This window comes from Tyto alba, unplaced genomic scaffold, assembly GCF_018691265.1.
Source record: "Tyto alba isolate M040663 unplaced genomic scaffold, T.alba_DEE_v4.0 Super-Scaffold_14, whole genome shotgun sequence".
NCBI lineage: Eukaryota > Metazoa > Chordata > Aves > Strigiformes > Tytonidae > Tyto > Tyto alba.
In genome coordinates this window covers 8,211,045-8,233,303 of record NW_024881276.1, presented here as the reverse complement: position 1 = coordinate 8,233,303, position 22,259 = coordinate 8,211,045, and the positions used below count along the sequence as shown (strand labels likewise).

The window sequence follows — 22,259 nt, the reverse complement described above, 5'->3', positions numbered from 1 at the left end:
ATATGCATCCTGCATGCACATAAATACTTGCATGCAGAACTGAAAAGAATCGGCTCCCAGTATATGCTTTTGGTCAAACCGGAAAGCATGGGGAGGTGAGAAATAGAAAAAAGTCACCATAATCTGATTAGCTGTGTAATTAAGGCTAAACTGGGAGATCAATAAGGGAAACTATAAGGAGGGTTTTTTCAGCACAATATGCTGGAGAGAAAATGGGAAATCTGGTGTAAATCTAATGGGATAATGTAGCAGATGGTAGGTAGACACCCATGGGACGTGGAATATGTTTAAAGATGATACTGGCTAACAGTATGATTAAGAGTATATGCAATATCACAATGCATGGAGTTGAACTAGCATGTGAGTAGTAAGGCCATAAAAGCCTTAGTATTCTAGGTTAGACTTACATACTTTTACAGACACCTACAAGACAAATAGGAAGAACACTTACAAAAGGGCTCTACATAACACAGGTATCTGGGCTGTTTAAGGGAATGGCTCTTGACCTTGTGAAACATGGCCAAACAACTGCCTACAAATACAACACAGGATACCACAAAGAGGACAAGCAATTAAATTAATCAGCAAAAATATAACCATAAGTATTGGACTCATTGTACAGAAAAGAAAACTTTTGTTACATTTCTGGAAACATCATAGAGAGTAGAACAAGTGACCAATGGAGCTGCGCAAATCTGAGCAATCTGAGGCTTACTTGACAGTAGATCATTCTACCAGGCCTACAAGGACTACAAGGGCAAAATATATAGATCAATCCCCATTCATTTTTTCGAATGGAAATACATTAGTAACCTCCAGCAAAATCTTCCACATAACCCAAGGATCTTCCAGTTGGTACACATGCAGGAGTACGGATTGCAGTCTATAAGCTGAACACACAAGCAGATCAACTCAAGGTGGCCTCTCATGCTCAGGCAACACTTTCATCTTGGGTACAATCGAGTTTGCTACACCAGTCTCATGAAACTATGGTGGTCCTGTGTCTTCCAAGTATTTGCCAACAATTGAATAATACCTATAAACAACAGAGTCCAGCTGTAGAGCTGCTTATGTCTCCATAAAATAAATAAACATTATATATACAAACTCCAGATATATACAGATAGATGGATACATACATACATATGAGAGAGTGTTAAATGGAGTAGATGTAAATAAATGATATAAAAAGATATAAACCAATGCTATATTATTATAAGCCAGTTATTTATGTAGATTTATTTTAAAATATGTTTGATTGCATTCATAGCACTGATGAAGAGAGCAGTAATGCACTAAACATTGTTAAACACTTAAACTAAAATTCCTCCTTGATCGTGCCTTCAGAATCACTTTGATTCCACTTTGCCACCCAGGACAAGAATAACCGCATGACCTAAGGTCAGAAAATTCTTACTCCATTATGAGAGCAAACTAAATAATTTCCAAAAGCTGAGCCTTCTACCATGCACAATCCTGCTTTTGGCTCTCCCATCTCCGACTGGCACTAATTTAAATTAGGGAACTGGTAGCTTTAGCACTTCAGCTGATATCAATTACCATTATATCATGCAAAGCACCCCCTGAAGTAATCAGGAACCAAGCTGCTTATGGAAATAGTGTAAAAACCGCACCAGAAATGAAATAGAAGCCAGTATGCAGCAGAGACATAACCAGCCCCTCTGTAAAAAAAAGGAGATTTAAATGGGCAGCTGCATTCTGCATCAGCAGAATTACAACCATTTCTGTGAATGGTCTTAAGGTGCACAGAGAGGTCACTGTCTTCCATAGATTGGGTTACTGCAAAGCCTATCGATAATAACTACAGCAAGGAAGCAACTGCGTACTGGACTGCCTTAAAACAGCTGAGGAGAAACAGAATAAGCCAGAATGATGCTGACTGACGCAACTTCAGAGCAGGCATCGTCCTCTAATTTACTTGCAGCTAGCTCATGAAAGCTTCGCAGTGTTTTTACAACCATAAAATCCAATAAACCAAGCCCCAAAACACGTATTTTTTTTTAATTCTAGTCCAGGAAGATGGTGAGAAGTAATGACCTTGGGCCCAATTAAATGTGATGTAAGGAATCAACAAGAAACACACACTTAGGAAGCCTAAGTTGTAACAGCCATCTTGCACTGTTGTGCTTGTGTCTGGTTCTTGGTATTCCACCTAAATGGCTTTTGCCCAGGTACAAAGTATTTTGTTTTAAGGATGCTTAAACTATTACCTGTCATATAGAGCAAGCTTGCTCAACTGAGGAGCCAGCTAAAGTCATCCAGGGCCCACCTTACGCATACTGAAAGGGCAGATATAGATAGGCTTCCTGGCACCCTTCCATCCTACAATTTCCTACTGCTATTATACTGATGATTCAAATCTAATTTTAACAAGCAAGCAAGCCTTCTGCTGTCAGCAACCATTGTTCCAAGACAGAAGGAAAATACTTTATACACATTTTCATGCCTTTCAACATCTGCATTTTTGTATTGCTTTTGTTCCTGGAGAGGGGCACGGAAAAGGAAAAGGGAAGCACTTCCCAAGGTGGCAGGGAGCTAAGCTATCAGTGCTGTCACTTATCATTTCCTAAACAAGCCTAATTTCTCCAAACAATACATAGGTAGGAGAAGGGCATTATTAATTTAAGAACTAATGCTTTGAAAGTCTAAAAAACTTGCTACAGTAACAAAGCAAATTTGAAAAACACACTCCCCTAAGATCACATAAAAATAATGGGTTTTGTTTCAAAAACACAAAAACATTTTCCACATCCTTTGGTAAAACTGAGTCCTACACAGCCACGATATTTATTTTGTAAAATAAGCAACTATATGCATCTCTTTACAGCTAAGTTTGTGTGTAAATGAATCTTCTCCACCAGTTTAGAAAGAATCTAAAAATTTCTTTGACTGTATATGGTCTCACAAGTGGAGACCACTCACCATGTTTCTAAGTGTTGGCATAACAGATCAGAAGAAGCAAAAGAATATGAATATTCTTTTACCTATTTTCAGTGTGTTCTGAGTTACAACACAATCAAGTTAGCTATGTGGCACTTCCTGCTGTTTATATCATATGATTTTAGTAACTTAAAATAGAAGATTAAAGACATCTGCAGGTCTCCTAAATAAAACAAATGCTATACTGGGGTGCTGAAATATGTAAGCTGCTTCCATCACCTACATTTCCTATCATAGGTTCTTTATACACTGTAATGGGAAATATTTAATAGCATTTAACACTCTCACAGGTATAGAAAATATTACATGTGCAACACACTGCCTTGTTTTTACAGCCTGTTTAAAATACACTGCTATACTGTTGAGTGAATGGCAGTAGTCAAAACATGGGGGATCAAGTGTTGCATCCTCTTACACGGACATTATGGAACTTGCTCAAGGTATTTAATTTGGTCTCTTTGTCCAAGCCAGTGGCACTGCATTCATTCACATTCAGCAAGTTATTAATCTAAAAAAGCTAAGATTCTTTCATTTCTTTTTTCCCAAACTCCGTTTGTTCTTCTATAGAATTATTGCCATAAATAAAATGTTGCATTTAGACTGGCTGTGATACTGCCAGCCAATTTCACTGCAGATAAAGGTCAAGGAAAAATTATCAAAAACCAAAATAACATTTTCCAAATTCTCTATATAAAATATCAGTGCTAAGCATTCAAGTAAACTTCGAATACTGGTTCGTCCTTGCTGGGCTCCTAAGTGGGCTGTATGTTTTATCTGCCCTAACAGTAACACAAGGCAGAAGGCATCATAGAGCTAACTTTTGGAGCAGGACAAATTACAGCACTATTTCTTCAGTTTCTTGCACAGTAACTCCTGTGTTGCAACTGTCCTCCAGAAACATATGGCCATCGTCTCAGCTATATAATCTGTGTGTATGAAAGCTTAACTGAAGACCTTCATAAGCCTGAAGACAAAAAGAGACCAGTACATTGTCTAACTGGGTTTACTCAGTAACACCAGTTTTGAAACTCAAACACGCAATTCTTGCATTACGTCTAATTTTGAACATTGAAAGAAATCTGTATTTTAGAAATCAACCTGAGCAGGCTGTAAAAATTTCAGCTAATGGACGATTCCTTGTCTCAATTTCATCAATTTTCCAGCTTTAAAATAGCTATGAATACTGGGCGAATAGCAATCTGTTTCCTGTTTGAATTCTTCTACCTTTAGCTTATTTCCAATGCATCTTTTCATTTGCATAACTTCCAAACAAATAAGCCTTCTCGTGTCATGAACTTCACACACATATTACCAGATGGTGACCAACTCACAATTTCAGTCTCTTTGTCAAAATGGATTGGATTTTATCAGTTTCCAACCAGAAAGGTGGTCTCCCCAGAACTCACAAACTCTCTTCCCAATACAAACACTTTGAGCTTCAGGTATGAGTACTGCTCCTCCACACTGCACCTTCGCTGCACCTCCATACTAGTTAAATATCATCCATTCCATATGGACAGTAAATACACTTTTTATTAAGTCTTGCAATCCTACACAAAACACTGTATCACTGAATGGTAGGCTTACATGTAAGCTGTACAGTATGGCCGCAGCGCACCTCAAGATGCACAAATGACAACTTCTGAAGGGGCTTTAGATATTATGGGCTTGCATAGATCAAAACAAAAAGACATCACTTTGCTATTCCTCATCACTGTCTTTACAATTGAGTAGTGTAATGTGAAACAGTGAGCTGAAGAGCACAATAAGAAAACTAACATCTAAAATTGCCTGTTGATCTGGAGTAGGGAAACAGGAGAAAAATACTGGTTCTTAGTTCAGAACCAGGATGCTCAAAAACAGCTCAGCATAGCTTTTTCCAGTGACTATAAGTGGAACCAGTAACTGCTGCATTTGCTTACAAATTCATCCAGTGTTTTAGGGACAGGACGCTGGACAGGCTTCTGCAAAAGCAAGCGGATACTTAAGCATGCGTTATTATCTTATAGTATTAGCAGAGACACAGCCCTGTACATCTGGCCTCAAAGCACAGGAGATACTGTACCCACTGCTTTACTCATGGCAGAGGTGCACACAAACCACTAGACTATTTTGGACTGCTGCTTAACGTGGGCTAGATAGATTAGCAGTTGCAGTGACATGAAGGACTTGGGATCTAATGCAGTGAAAAGGAAACATAGAAATACAAATGGAAAGTAACAAAGAGATATTACTTGGGAAAATGCAAGCTATAACAAGTTTGATAAATATATATATATATATATATTTATTAATAAGGAAGAAAGGGAAGGAAGGGAAAAAGAGCACCGAGCCATAAAAGAAGTAGGAATTATTATGGGAAGGCAAGCTACATAGTAGAATTTTAAAAGAGAAGAATATCAGAAATTATGTTAACAGAAAAAACTTATATGCTCTATAAATTTAGGAAGACCCGGATTCCTGAATCTCCTGGCTAAATGAAGGGGTGTCTCTAAAAAGCAAAAACATGAAGAACTGACCTCTGAGCAAAGACAGAGATAAAGTTGTACCAGTGAAAAATGTCAACCGGGGCAAAGAGAAGGTAGGGTAATAGTTTACAAATATCTAAAGAAGGAATCTGCATAGCAGAAAAAGGGAGACATTTTCTATCAGATATGTAAACTCAGGAAGGAGTAAATGGTAAGATTTTTTTTTTTTTTTTTTTTTAATGGAAGAGATTGAGTGACTATCAGAAAAGGCTTTTTGAAGGGTAACAACTGCTGGCCTGTGAAAAAACTGCCAGAGGGAATACTGCAAAGCTACTGCTGGACAAAATAACAGAAAATGCACTGATGGGAATAGCCCTGTGTCAGCAAGGAGGAATGAATGCCTCAGATGATATAAAAGACCACTTCCCAGTCTGCCTATCTGTACGCTGTGCATACTGTAACTAAGATATATTACCTGAAAATTTGTGCTCCCTTTTTAATATAACGCTAATGTACTTTATTACTGATTTTAACAGGCTTTAATAGGAGGAAGCATATATTCAATTATTTTATTACATGCTCTGAATATAAATGGCAAGCATTTGCACTCTAGTTTACTCCTCCTGTCCTCGCCCTCTCATAAAAAAAGCACCGGCACATTTTAGAATTCAGAGCGCCCCCCCCGCCCAGCCGCTTTCTTGGCTGCTTTGCCGGGATCTATATATCCAATCTAATTATTTTGATTCCCATTTCCAACCCTATCAGTGGTGCAGTGGTGCAAGAAATCAAAATGCCAGTCTCCTGGATGTGTTAGAACCTAAAGGTAACAGCTACTCATTTGCAGAGGCATCGCCGTGTGGCCCAAAGCCCCTGTCATCACGCAATTTATGTTCAGCGTTCCGGATGTGACTCGAGAGGGGTTTCCCAGTGTACGAACACTGAGCAGTTAATTTAACATTTCAGATATGCTACAGGTTGTTGCATCATCTTGTTCTGTCACAGCATAACTGACTAACAAAACCCAGCAATGCTTCATTTTAGACTTTGTCTCTTTTTAGAGACTTCCTTAAATCTTCCTTCTTTGTTATTTTTCCCTTTGTTTTCTTAAAAGGGAAAAAAATAGGATCATGCAAGCTTATCTGCCCTTAAGTGATCACAAGAGAGAGTCAGCAATACTCCTGCTAAACACCTACTATCCTCTCAAGTCAGGGGGATCAGATGTTGCTCACTAGCTGAATTCCCTTGGGGGTCTTTTCCCTGACTATATGCTTTCCCCCTCTTAAATTACAGTCTTACTTAGATTACTAATGCCTCAGCATCACCAAAAATATTCCCATTCATTTCCACAGCTTTTACAAATATGATAACATGATTTGTGTTTAAATACAAGCGTCACCGTTTTACTTTTTATTATGAATATCATATGTTTGGCAAGCTGTCTGACCTTCCTTATGATGATGAATGCCGCAGCAAACAATTTGCTGTATCTTTAAAGAAATGGCCAATTCAATTACATTATGCCAGAAGCTTTCAAATCCCTCTCTGCCAAACGTCTTTGCTATATCCTGCCACAGACAGCCCATTTGTATTCCAGCACAGTAGGACACTTGTTTTATTGAAGCATACAGTTCTAGTTAGGTACTATCAACAGAGCACTATTTCAGTTCTCCAGCTCTGTGTTCCTTCCCACCCCCTCTAGCCTCGGTTATTAGGATTTTCAATTTTACTGACCAAACGTGTATGCATTACTAATTACATGCATGAAATCCAGTAGTTATCGACTCCTACAACAAAATACATTAGTGACCAATTACAGGAGTTCTTGGCAGCAATGGTTATCATTTTAGTGGATTTAATCATTGCACTTAAAGTGAAGCTTGAGATTCCCTTTGAGATTACACCACTAATTGCTTCTGTTTTGCCAGTTACTGCATGAGCTGGTTTGCAAAAAGGATCACTAAAGATGCTTTCTAAATAGTGAAGAGCAGCAAACAGATGAAGTCCCCCGCAAGAAGTCCGTGTCCCCCCCAGTAAAACCACAGTGTCAATTCTTTCATACCACAATGCCGGTCTCCGATGCACATCCCCCCTGTCACTCCCACCTTCCTTCTCATGTCTTGTTATCTGGGCAGACAACAGCAACACAGCTGCACTGCTGTTCATGTGAATTGTGGGACACACTATCATTTATTTATATAGGTAGTGAGAATATTACACTTTAAAAAACCCCAAGTAATCATTTCCCCCCCTCTTCTGTGTTTGCAGAGAGGATACTACTCGTTATTCTTACTACGACAGAATGTTTGAATGGTCTTAGACCTTTAAGGGAAAAACAAAAGAAAACAAAACCAACCTAGGCAAAGTACATGATTTATTATTACACACACAATACCACCCTAATAGGCTTCCACTCTCCAGGAATCCCTAAAAACAAACACTCCCCATCCAAAAGAATTTGTAATATAACGTATTGTTCTTTAAAAGCCCATGTCTACATCCAGATCCCGACTAGTGATGAATTACCTGGTTTACAGCCTCATAAAGCAGAAGTGTCTATATATTTTAATGCTGAGGCCAACCACAGGACTTTGGTACATTTCAAATATAGTGATATACAACTTTCCAAACACCAATGAAAGGCTGTGACACTTGGCTTCAGGCAAAACAAGGGAGATATAATTTCATCACCATTTGAGGTCTGATCAAAATAAGTTGTCTTTCAAAGACAGAAAGCATGAGGGAGGGCTGCAACTAAAATTTTGTTAGCTATCTGAAAAAAAGCTATTTTAATAAATAAAATTGTTTAAATAAATCTGTTTTGTTCATTTTTTATTAAAATTTCAGCTACTGAAGCTTTCCATTACTTGAACACCACTTTCCAAACAACATAAGAACTCGTCTCAAAAGTATTTTAAAAAAAATCCTCAAACCGAAATTTCTTGTAAGATTGAAAAACCTTCTAGAGTTGTCTCATGAAACATCAACTTTTTTAGGATTTGAGTAGATGCTAAGTTGATACAACTCTAATTAGAAACTTAATTGATCTCTGTGAGAGTTACTATAGAGAAAGAGTTTTAAATCCCCAGAGACTCCTAGACTATGAACAGCAGAGCATGTGGTATCTTTAAAAACGGTCAGAAACCATCCACTATGATTTACAAAAATAATAACAATCTCCCTGAAATTAACTGCTAAAAGAAGTTGAAGAGCTTCATCCTATAGCCTCAACAGGTTGCAGCAACAGTACCAGCTGGCTTCACTTCAGCCTCTAAATACGGTACGGACTGTTACCTGCCAATCCCTGGAAGGGGACATAATGCAGTACACAGAGGGTTGCGTCACAGATATGTTTTATCTTGATTCAAACCCAGATGTAGATTTGCACAAACCCGTCGATCTTTCCAGAACACCAGGCACAAGAACTGCTGCATGCAGGATGCTCTCAAAAACAAGGTCAGTTCGTTTCCATGCTTAACTGAGAAAATCTTGCCCCAGGGCGCTCAATTTCAAGTCTGAATGAGAAAATCCGTAGGTGATGCAGTAACTACAATAACTGGCAAATAATAAACTGGATAGACCACCTAAATTGGAGATCAGTCCTAAATTCATAAAGGAATAGACTACACAATTTAATTGGATTATCCCCATCTCTTAGGTCAATAGTTGTTGACTTCTTCCTTCCTCAAACAACAATTAAGGACAATTTTCAAGTAAAAAGTAGCGTAACACTGACATGATATCTTTGTCAAGGCAGAAGTCACTATACCTACAAATCCTCAATCCCAGAAGAGTGACCATTTTTACTTTGTATAGCCAAGCTTCCGTCTCATGTACCAAAGCACAGAATCTAAGCTATAGTTCAGAAAAGTCTGCAACTGCACCTGGAATTTGTAGTGTTGCCTTCCAAATGAGGAAATAGGAACAAGGCCAGAGAACAAAATATTCCTGAAATGAACAGCTGAGCTTATATAGCACCCAAATTACAAAAGGTCAGGAAATACCTGTCTTTCATCACTGTCAATAGCAATAGGCTAAAATATGCAGAGTAGGACTGATAACATGGGAAATAAATGAAAACATTTGCTGCATGTTACTATAGAATTTAAAAGAAACAAGGCAAAAACCCCTCACAAAGGTCCCTGCTGGATTTAAAACAGAGCTGTTGAGCCAATTTTGATTTCAAAACATGCCATTATCATTTAAGAATACCGAACTGTTCTCCTTTAATGAACCTTACACCTGTTTGCTAGTCCACAGACCTAATTCCTAAAACCATGCACAACGAGCGCAAGTATGACACGGCACAACATTTGCCGGAACCAGAACTTCAATTAAAAGTACGAATGCACAGGAAAGCAACCAATTACTTATAGTCTCAGGCACTATTTGTGATTCACTACCTAACTTACAAATAAAAGAATGATAATGCTAAATGCTGCCACGATGCACTTCTGAATGAATTATAAGTCTTATGTGTGTATAGCTCACAAAGCCTGGGATATTTTTAAGTTACATATTTAATTATCTTTAATACCAAAAGCAATGAGAGACTTTGTTGTCTACTACCTTATCACAAAGAGATAAACACAGTAAATACTATAGCAAAATGAAATATACTTTTTTACACAGTGATGTGATAGATACCAATTTATAAGTTCATGCATTCAGTACAAGAATATGATTAAACCACAGCACAGATTTGGAATAAAATGCACTGATAACAAGTTTAGACCAGATTAAATCAAGAGACATTCAGCCGATAAGTAGAGTTTGTAAAATTTAATGTAGATTACAGTAAGGATATTCAACTTACTGAAGCCTTCCAAAACTAAACATAATTATTTTAGCATGATAAATGTCAGCAGGAAGAAAGGCTCCAGCTCTGGCAATTGTTTCAGAAAACTCAATTTACTTGCCAATAATTAAAAATATGTTACCAGTAGAAAGAAGTTTCGTGCTATACTATACTTACCTGCTCATTAATATTAGATGCATTTCTTATATGAATATGTATGAATAAATAAATACATTAAATAATACAACAAAGTACCTCATTGACATGTAAAATAATTTATTGTAACCTGAATAACACTTGGATTGCCAGGAAACGAAGCTAGGTGGATAACTGAAAAACATCCTTCCTGCCTTTTCAGAAACCAGTGCAGGCTGAGTTTGGGACTGGGGACCTTCGGACACCTAGGAAAGTCTGCCACATGCCCCATCAAAGCTGATGAAGCTAAGCTGTCCCTTTCCTATTTTAATGGATGCAAACCCAACTGAGACAATAGCTTTTGTCTCAAACAAGTGAAACGAGCATTCACCCTTTCCAAGACAACCACATTAAGCCACCACAAAGCCATCCTCTCAGCCTTCATCCTCTAATGACCTCATATGTAACCTGGCCTCTTCTTAGGCCTTCAGTCCTGCTGAATCTCAGTGCCTTATTATGATCACAAACCAGCAAGACCAAGTTTAACTTTAAGAAACACAGAGATTGTTCAAAATCAGAAATTAGTTTCAAGATAAATAACCAAAAAGGCAAAACACCAGAATACCAAGAAATCCTGCATATAATCTAAGTTTAATTTTATGGAGTCTTCAAGGGTAGCAATAAAAATCAAACCTACTGCAAAGTGCTGAAGGCTCTATACAACACTCCCTTTAGCTAGCTCTAGTACTTTTAGTCTTTTTCAAGTCAAAAGCCAAAGTACTGTCTCAGGTTACAGATTGCAATTAGACATGGAGATGCTGAAAAATATTTAACAGTTTTAACAGTTTGTAAAGTTGATTATCAGCTAAGCATTCACTTACTCAGGTGCAAGAACAGTCAAGCTCCCCAGTTTCCCCCAGATTTTCCCTTCAGGCCAGTTTTATCCTTAGGTACCTGTGTACAATAAAAAACAAAGAAAAAAAAATCAATTTACATAACTCCTCGTAAATTCATCTCTTGATTATATCAATTCTTATGGCCCCAAATTGTCAGCAATTTAAAAATTCGTATCTCCAGCTTTTCTAACCGGATTATTTCCCTTCAATTTGCTTAACCATCAACAAACTCAAAGCTTCTTTCCCCCTGCAAAAAGGCTGGGTGTTATTTGACCAGTTCTACACATATATATTTTTTTAGACTCAGCACAACCTTAAATGAAAGAGTTTTCTGTGAGAAACCTCATGTAAATTCAACCTAGTAGAAGGTGGGATTGCATGTTTTAGGTATATTTCATCACTTGTTTTTAGGAGTACAAACAGACAGCAACACAGTTAAGGCTTTGTTAGCCACAGATTTAAGCTACCTTAAAACTGTTAACATGTGACAAGAATATCCTACATATTCAATTACCACTTTAAAAATTGAAAGAAGGTTTGTGTACAGGTGCGCTGTCACTTAGTTAAGGAGGAGCTCAAAAAATAAAGTTATTCTACTTTCTCCTGGCACTAGTATGAATTAAAGAGACATTTTCAAAATGTGCTATTCAACCATATGGAATCAATTTTTGCAGACATATGGAGCTCCAATTAAATAAGTGTGGCTTTGCTGACACAAAAGTCCACCTGCACATATTCAAATTTTCCAGAATTAGACCATCTAATTTAGAGCAGCCCATCGAACAATAACAGAGTAGAAAAGCAATGCATTTGATATGACACAACCACTGAAACTAGTCTCTTTAAATAGTAATTGCAGCCTTACTTTTGACCATGGTTGAAATATAACCAGATAAGATAGAATTAGTTCCCCTAAAATACAATTACATCAGACCAAAACAAAATTCTTTTTCATCTTCTCCATCATGCAAATAAATACATAATTGGAAAAGTAAGCAAGGTACAGTTTTTCAAGTAAGATTTTACCAGAAGTCAGTGGAAATTAAAAAACTGACTGTAACGATGCTTCCTAGTTTTTAAGTTTTCTTTGCACATTGTGCATCCAGATTTTCTTGGGATAAATATATGGGAAGCACGCCATTTAAAAAAAAAAAAAAAAAAAAACAAAACCAAAAAAATCAACAAGCTGTAAGTACCAACATCCTCAAAACCCCTAAGGTCTTTAAATAAGAAAGGTGTCCAATGAGGTGGAAACTAACAAATTTTTAAGGTAAGCTCTTCAGAAGTCCCTATTTGTATTTTTTAAGGATTTTGAGATAATTGGGCCCTCTTGTTCCTATGAAGTCTGACTGGCTTTTTATTAGGTGATGACATGCAAGTTGTTTTTCCACAGGACCCCGACCTCATTCAGTGAATACAGTAGCTAGAAGAGGGTACTGAAAATCAACGCGTTAACAGAATTGCATACAGTCACAGCACAGCCCTACACTCTATCTACTCCAGGTTATTCTGTGCAGTTTCAGAACAGCACTCTGAGGACAGCAATGCTAGTTCTCACACAGAGCTCCCCTTTGGTGCTCTCAGGATTACAACAGATTGCATTACAGTCCCCTGAGAGGTATGTTATATGATCCCCATAGTCTGTGAACTCAAAGAATGAAACTTTTGAATTAGGGGCATTATAAATTTTAGTGTTCTAACAGAGATTCCTAAAACTCCTACCAGAGTACCTAGCCTTATGTAATACTTTAAACTCATTTTCTGGGAAAGCTGTATTCATCTGCCTTAACTAGGCAACACATTTCCTTTCTTGTAGCACACTGCCCCATTATCTACCTGTCTTTAAAGTTTCTACAACAAATGAAAGCAAGTTTTCAAAGACCTGTCTCCTTTGCTGCAGTCTTCATACACTTCTGGTCCAGTTGAAAAGGCCACAGAATTCTAAGATCGTATAATTTAAAACTATATCATAATGCATATGTCAAAGGCAGCTCAGTTAACATATTCCAGACAACCTTAATTCTTCACCTTCCCCTTTGCTGCGCTTGTTCTTTGTAACTCTTAACATTATTCAAGGCAGCTTTCTGAACTTGGTTTAATTTCCAGCTCTTTTGAAGACTATTGTCTGTTGAAAGGAGAAGCTCCACCTTGTTCAACACAGACACACAGAGTCTACCTCAGAAGTTGGCCACCTCTCCTTCTCATCCAAGTTGTACCACTGACAACCCTGGGGACGTGTGACACCAACCCCATCACACACTTTGTCATCAGGCTTGGTCTCCTATTTCTGATCTCAGTCCCCCCCGTCTCTTTACAGTAACTGCTTCACTCTCATCAACTTCATTATATGATATATTGCTCTCTCCCTGCAAACAGAATCCCATTTCCCATTAGCTTCCAGTTCTCATATACTAGCTTTCCTTTCGATCTCAGCATTGACTCGCAGCTTTCTGTCCCTTCCACACATCCGTTAGCTCATCCATACCGCTTTTTACCTTCCAGTGTTCTTCCCACTGCTTTACCCTCCCACTCAGGCTCTTGCGCTTGCCTCTTGCCCTGGCAAATTTTCAGACTTATTCTCAACAACCAACTCCCTCTCTTTTCTGTATTTCCTCTCCTGGATCCTACGCAGTTTTTGTGATTAGGGTGCCATAGGCATGGCTGCTGCGCTTCGTGCTGAACGCATTTCCAGTGATGGGCATTACAGAGATCTGTACAAGGACTAACGAGCAGGAACACTTAATTTCAGGATCCTGGAAGGACGTGGGCAGAAGACAAGCCAAATCAGCAGCGCTGTCTGTGCGGAAGTAGAATTTCAGGCACCTAAATTCCTCACTACTGAAAAACACAGACACCTATCTATATATTTAGATGTCAAGGCAGCTGTAGGAAGGCTTTGTGGACTGTAGGTAATGTTAGATTAACACCATCTACACTTCATTTTTTTTTTTTTTAAATCATTCTACTGAGAACAAAAAGTTAAAAGTCTAAATCTCAGTCTAAACTCATTCTATATTGCAGTTAACACAGAGTTACTAGTACTTAAGCCATTCTTTCTGAATACAAAACAGCCCTTGATTCAGTCAAACATATTAAGTATTGGGGGGCAGGAGGGAGGAATGGTTTTTAATTAAGAACAGGATTTTCTTGGCACTGTTTACCAGGGATAAGTGTGTTTATTCCTCTGAAGAAAGTAGATGATGGCATACCTTCACCTATTTTTTTCAGAAAATAAAGACCAACCAAAGGCACCTTCCTGTCTTGTCTCTGACATCCCTCCATTTTGTGGGGAGGGGCTTAAGGGATTAAGGCTGAATTTAAGATGATTTTACTCCATCATAGCATACCAGGTTGGAAGGGACCTCAAGGACCATCTGTTCCAACCTTTCTTGGCAAAAGCAGTCTAAGCAGAATGGCCTAGCACCTTAAAAGTGTCCAATGTTGGGGAATCTACCACTTCCCTGGGGAGATTATTCCAACGGCCCGTTGCCCTCATTGTGAAAAATTGTCCTCTTGTATTCAATCGGAATCTCCCCAGGAGTAACTTGCACCCATCATCTCTTGACTTTTCCATGTGACTCCTTGTAAAAACGGCATCTCCATCTTCTTTGTAGCCACCCTTTAAATACTGGCACATGGTGATAAGGTCTCCCCTAAACCATCTCTTCTAAAGGCTGAACTGGCCCAATTCTCTCAGCCTCTCCTCACACAACAGGCTTTCCAGTCCTTTCATGATCTCTGTGGCCCTTCTCTGGACCCTCTCCAGCCTGTCCACAGCTTTTATGCATAGCAGGAACCAAAACGGCACACAGTATTCCAGGTGTGGCCTGACAAGCACAGAGTAGGATGGAATAATGACTTCTTTCTCTCTGCTGGTGATGCCCTTCTTGATGCAGCCCAGCGTGCACTTGGCTTTCTTTGCCGCTGCAGCTCACTGTTCACCCATACCGAGCTTGTTGTCCACCAGGACCCCCAGGTCCCTTTCCACAGAGCTGCTCCCCAGCCAGGCAGATCCCAGCCTGTGCTGCACTCCTGGATTATGTTTTCCCAGGTGTAAGACCTTACACTTCTCCTTGTTGAACTTCATACGGTTTTTGTTAGCTCCCGCTTCCAGCCTATCCAGGTCTTCCTGCAGGGTGTCTCTCCTTTCCCAAGTGTCCACTTCCCCACTCAGTTTGGTATCATCAGCAAACAAGTTGGGAGGGGTCAATTCCCCCAAGATGTGAGATAATAGAGCCAATTCAAAAGACATTTGATTTGTTGCAAAAGTCCTATTTTAGAATAGTTTCAATATCTGGGTTGGTAACAATCGGGTTTGTATCAATAGAATATGAACTAAATCAACACAGACAGAAGTCAGAAGTATGCAATAAGTATGAGAATTGCATTAAGAACATTATTCCCACCTTTGAACACACAAAAATTGTTCTTTGGATCTCATGACTTCACCCCTATTTGTAACAGGCATCTTTTGAAAAGAAGAGGTAACACAAACCTTAATATAATTAGTAAAGGTTAGGTGATCTCAGCTTCTTGATATCAATGAAAACTAACAGCTATTTCTAGGATTGTTCCTAACATGGTTTTACATATCAGTATCCAAAACCTATCAGCTCTCCCACTAATCTGCCCTTCTACCTTACTTTATCTTTTCCCATATTTTATACATTCTCCTATCTCACACAACTCCTCCTCTTCCATTCATGCCCCTGTGTTTGTTTCTTCCTCTTCTCTATAATTTCCTCACTGAAATACAAACCAAATTTCAAATGATAAAGAATGCAGTTGCCTTTCTGCACACTATAATCAGTGCTTAGGTAGCACAACCCACATGTGCTGCAAATGCTTCAGGAGCTTTTCCTTAGCTTTAATACAGTTTACGACTGGTGTATCAGAGAGGTGAATGTAAAGCAAAATACTAAATTGGTGTAAGAAAAACTCTGGATTAATATTTCACATTACCTTTGCAATTAGCTTCCTAAAATACATAATCTTGTTTGATGTAACCTGTATGTTGATTGCCCAGAAGACAACAGTTCTGGAAAAATAAAAATCTAGAAGGATCACACTGGATTTAAAACCAGACCTGTTGTTAATTGCTATCCTGAGCTTATTCTCAGTATTATCCCCTCTTCTTCCAGCCCCACCTCATTCAAATACACAGTGTCACATTTTCATGGCACACTTCACATGCCATTTTGCTTCACATGCTGATAAACTTCCCTGTGCTTAAGCTTTGCGTTTCTTTCCCATTTGCACTATTTCTAAATTTGCACTATTTCTAAATAGTGCAAAAAGTCACATAGATTTTCTTTCTTTTTTCTTCTGAGCCATTACACTTTCCCTTCTCATGATGATAAGACAGTAGTCAGTAACATCGCTCCTTTTCTGTAACAGAGCAGCAGATCCAGGCTTCTCTTCCATCAATTACAACCCCATCCCTTTAAGGTGACAATAGTCTCAGTTCTCTCGTCTACCTTTGTGCTCTGCTGCAATCCAAAATCCTACTCCTCCAAAATAACTCATGGGGTCTGTTCCTGAATGCTCCAATGTGCCACACGCTGAAATACTCGGGAGGCTGACCAGTGCGTACCTGAGTTTGCATGTGAGAGAGCAAGAGCCCGTGCTCACTCGGGAGGGGAAGAGAGGCAACCTCTCCTCATGGCGAAATATTCACATGCAGCCTGGAGATTTAACCTCCAGGATTCACACAGCCTGTAATAAAATCTGTGCAACTGCATCTTCTTGATTTAAAAATCTTAACCTCTGCCTAAATGATGTAGATTCAGTGAAGAAAGCACATATCCCTCCTACGCTGCTACTGTATTACTGAGTAGCCATTTATTAACAGCAAACATTAGTTAATGAGCAGAGATGAATGATTCAGTGGTAGAAGGTGTCTGCTGAAGAATCTCTGTTACATCTTGGCTCTTCCAATATTGAAACTAAACCGAAAAAATATCTCTCTGATTTATCTGAAAGACACTAGACTGAAGTTACTTTTTAAATTTAAGTAACAAATGATGGATAATATTTATGTATCCTAAGACAGCCTTTTTGTGTGTCCGATATATAAAAATTAAGTATAAATGCAGTATCATCAACAAACACAGTATTTACAAATAAATCACTCATTCCTCCATTGAGCCACACTGTGTTAAGTATACTTTAATGCTGAAAGTATCTAATTATCTTTATTTGACCCTAGATGGAATACAGAAATAAAAATGTTCAAAATACTTGGATCTTGCTGATAAGCATTCAACATTGAAAGGTAGGTAACAGTATAATGTAAGATGGTATTTATTCTTATTTCTTCTGAAGATGTCTCAAACAATCACATGAATATATTTAATGTTGTGCTATCTCTTGTTCTTCAATTTTATATACTGCCAGCTGGTGTTTAAGGCAAAACAAGATTCAGTTTTCCTGGCTCCTACCACCAGTATGGCCTGACCCTGCAAATCCATCACCGTCCCATCCCATCAAAGAAGCAGGACTGTCAATATGAATCATGCCCTTGGAACTAGGCTTCAAAACCTAAATAAACCAATGGCTGCAACTCATACAGAAGCCAATTACAACTGGTGATCCTAGACATTTCTCAAGTTGGCACTCTGAGTCTCTCCTATTCATCAGCATTTCGCATTTGTTTGCTAGTCAGCAATGTATATATCTGTATTAGCAGTAGATTGATGATGAATTTTTTAAAAAAACACACACTGGTAAACTGATCAAAAAGCCGTAAAACTGATTTCAGTATTTGCCTCCACTCACTTTAGGAAACCCTTCTCCTTTGTTTATTTTCTCTTTCTGCTCACAAGCTCCTGGCATCCCTTGTAACACAGTGTTTATATTCTAGTTTCCATCACCAGTGACATGAAAGAGATACTCCATTCACCCACACATACTTCCTTGCCAGAAAGGTCAAGAGAATTATTTACAAACAAAGGTCCGTCATTTTCCCCCCACAAATTACCCATATGAAGCTAAGAATCGCCCCATCCACACCTCATCACGTTAACAAGTGCCTGTGCCTCCCAAAAGCCTGCAAGACTGGAGGAAAATAACAATTCTTACCATCTAATGGTTTCCCAGCATGGAAAATTTACCACTATAATTGTGACAGAATCATAAACTGTACTTGTTTAAATCTTCCATTAAGAGGTCTGGGTTTTTTCTTCCTGGTAATAAATAGGTTTTTGGCTTAACCTTCATCCAAAAGAAGCCCAGCTCACCTCAAAATGTCTTTCTTACCAAAATAAGAGGATTTTAGTATAATTGCTATAGCTTCTATAGCCTGGCTGATGCTGGTTAACTTGGTCACACAGACAAGTCCTAGAACTTTTCAGCAAACAAGTGATCTGGGTTTATACTTTGTACAGCCTAAAGCCAATATAGTTAACATTTCTTTGATCCTTGAGCTTCACACTTCAGAGAGCTGCGGGAGAGAGGAAGTGCTGGAGGCTTGGTAGTTTCAGGAAACATTAATTATAAGAACCCATCATGAAGGGCATTGCTATGAGTTCACTTCAGACCATCTGAAAGTTATGAGAGATAACACGATGGTTTAAATATAAACAGTGCAGTTGCTGTCATGGAGTTGTCCATGAAAGACATGGTCTCAATGCAATTTTTTCTCCTGGATTGACAACCTGTAAGGTGTTGAACAGGAAAGAAATTTATCACAGTATAAGTCCCTTCCAGTAAAATGTACTCCCTAGCATCGTTTTTTGTGGTTGATCTCAAAGTAAACTATAGATCACATCAATTTTTTTAACTGTCTACTATACTGTAAATATTATGGGTAAAATTTTCAAAAGATTGGCTATTAAATTTAGTCAGCAAAGTACACTCGTGTGAACTCGGCTCATTTTTAAAACAGAATTCATCCTAAATGGGAGTTACAGTCTTTTTATGGAAAAAAAAAACAAGTGACATTCAGCTGGCCCCAATTATAAAATTAATGAGCTAATCAAAATTATTTGTCTCCTTTTCAATAATACATGCAAAACCACACAACAAGTTATTGGTAGATGCATGAATAATATCTTACTTAACTAGTTCACTTTAAGAGTTCTTCACTGCCTAACAATGTATTTTATAAATATTCAAATTTACATTACAGTGGTTCCCTGTAAGAATCCATTTTTTATTACGACAAGTCATCTACAGCATAGGGACCTTTTCAGAGTCAACCAGTGTCTGGTGGCACAATATGGCCTGAGCCTAAAACACCCAATATATTAGATTTTATTTTTAATCTGACCCTCCAATGAAATGCTGAAAATAAACTTCCTCTTTAAATGCTGTCCAAAATAAAATCTAGAAGGCTGTAGCCCATCCTTTATCAGCTGCTTTTTCACTTACTAATTTAAGACCAACACTTCTTCCTGTTGCACACTTACCAGGAAGCAGCTATGCCATGAATGTGTTATAAACACCACGCGTCTCTTAGGCTGCACAGCTTTCTGAAAAACAAGACAATCTAATAGAAGCACTGTTCTTTATCATCCTCTACTTCCTGCCCACATTCTGGTTACCTTACAGTACCAAAGTTAGAGCCTGTGAAAGAATTTCACATCTCATTTTCCTTTTGTATTTCCCCTTTCAATCTGAAGTCTTGGATGATATTCTGATTTCCCTGGAAGTCCACTTTCTCACAGAAATGCTTCAAATGCAAAGGCAGAGGGATAACCACAATCCTTCGGGGGTACAGAAGGAGACAAATACATATATTCTTCAGACAAGATGACAGAAAAACTTCTCCACACCAAATAGCAAAATCTGAGCAGCAGGAAGAAAGCAACACGGCATTTCAATCTGTGCCTCAGCATCGTTCAGAAACACGGGATGGTCCCTTCGGGATGGATGTGCAACTCCAGACAACCACGTGACTAATGTTCAGTTCTGAAGTTCCCACACTGCATCTGCTCCATGTGCCCTAAACACCACAAAATGCTTCTCAATACCCTACAAAAGGCAAAATAGCTATAGGAAAGGCTATAATTATAGAATACCATAGAGGGAGAGATGGAGCTTGAGGGCGCTGTCTATATCCTATGTCTTTGCAATAGCTGCATATTTTTTTAACAATTGCCAAGTAACAACTTCTCCTAAACAATCACAGAAAGTGGACCATGAATCAAATAAAAAGGGATAAAAATATCTATTTTATCCTCTATTTCCCAAGGGGAAGTCATTAATTCCTGATCTCAGACCTTGTAATCGGTTCCATGGTGAATGTGAGATGGTGGGGGGGTTGAACAAGGGACAAATAAAGTAAGTTCTTATTAAAGAGTTTGGGAGAAAAGCAGAGAAAACATACTTCTTATCCACATGCAATCACTGGAAACGCTGAAGCATGTTGTTAGTGACAAATAAATATAATGAAAATAAACAGTTTCAGTCTCCCTTCAGGCCTCCTGGAGAACGCAATACTTCAAATCCATAGACTCATCCCATCATTTAACTTTCTATAGTCATTTCAGAACAAAATCTCCTGTGCAGCTTATTAAACTTGGGCTTAAAACTGTTCAGATTCTTTGCCCCACTGTCCTGTTCAGAAGAAATGGTGAGGAAAGTTCTTACAATTTGTTGTCGAAATTCATTCAGGACCAATTTACAATATCAATACCAGAAAAATTGGTTATAATTTACCTGAAAGAGTTCTTAAATTACTGATGTTTACTCATAGGTTTATTTATGAAGAGTAACTGTATCCCTTCTCAACCTTCATTTGACTAAGCTAAATGACAAAAGCTTTCTAATTCACTTTTTGAAAGATAATCAGCCTAGTAGCCCGTCTTTACACCTGTTCCAATTTAACCCCATCTTCCTGTTCCCTTCAAGGGAAGAACATCGGACACAATATTCCAAATGAGGTCTCAGGAAGGCTTTGTGAAATGCTGTTATCATTTCTCCCTCTCTCTACAAAAATATCATGTCCAATGCACCATAGAAGCACATTAGCCTTTTTCACAGCTGCATCGTACTGGTGGTTTAGAGCCATATTGGTGGCATTATCACAGCACTTTACGTAATTCAGACCACTACAACCATTAAATCATCTACACAACATCTTATGATGTTAACAGATGTTCTTCTCATTTTAAATATCAAGATAAAGACTAGCGTGACCTCTCTGAGGCCAGACACTAGGGGCTTGCAGAACTGAATTAGCATCTGAGACTTTGTGATTCTTAAGCCTAAATATATACCTCCAAACACTAGCAGCAAACAGATGATCTACACAGCGAGCAGTAACAGGCTGCTCCTGTTACTCCACACCAAATGTCTGTGCCTGCACTCAAAAGCCATTTCTACAGGAATGGTTATAGATGGCAACTTTTCTCCTCTAGCATGTAATTGCATTGACCTGCTGAGGAGTCACAAAGAAATGACAAACCTTCTGCCACCTTGACATGGAGATGGCTTCCCCACTGCGAGCTCTCATCTTCATGTCCTCATCTGGCACTGAAGGTACCTCTTTGTGGTGACCCCATCTAGATAAGCCTCTAGGTCTTAGGCCACCTCCTCCCACGCATAGTTGGCTCTTAGTTGCCAGAGCAAAAGCTGCTCAATTATAACCACTTCTACCAAAGTTCATGTTTACACTAATATAGTCTCCTGAAAAATGTTTTCAGGATTCTGAATTTATAATCTCAATGCTCTGCTTGTTCTAAAAATCAGATCATACTGGAAGTGATGGTTCACAATAAAAAAGAAAAAAAAAAAAAATCTAAAAATGCAGAAGCACAAATTCAAAGAATAACAATGGACAAAGGAGCTGACTGGTACCAAGCAATCAGCTTCGCGGTTCCTACACAAGGTAGTGTGTTGTAGCTACTCACATCATAGTGTTAATTTCACAGAATCAAATACTCCTATTGCTACTAACAAAAACCTATCTTTGTGAAAAGTTTGTCCGGAACATAAACATTACTAGAACTAGACAGAACATGAATTACTTTCCCTTAAAGTTCAGGATCTCTTAATTGCCTC

The 22,259-nt window shown here is 38.4% G+C and overlaps 1 protein-coding gene across 2 annotated transcripts in view; it reads right to left on the bottom strand.

Moving 5' to 3' along the window:
• TBL1X (transducin beta like 1 X-linked) overlaps nt 1–22,259 on the bottom strand; it is a 198,784-nt gene that overhangs the window by 129,740 nt on the left and 46,785 nt on the right. Inside the window, exon 2 of one of the 2 annotated variants that reach the window (XM_042788878.1) lies at nt 11,241–11,313. The exons of the other annotated variant lie outside the window; for it this stretch is intronic. The gene's annotated coding sequence lies outside the window, so the exon portion shown is untranslated. The remainder of the gene's footprint in view (nt 1–11,240; nt 11,314–22,259) is intronic. 2 annotated transcript variants of the gene reach the window in all.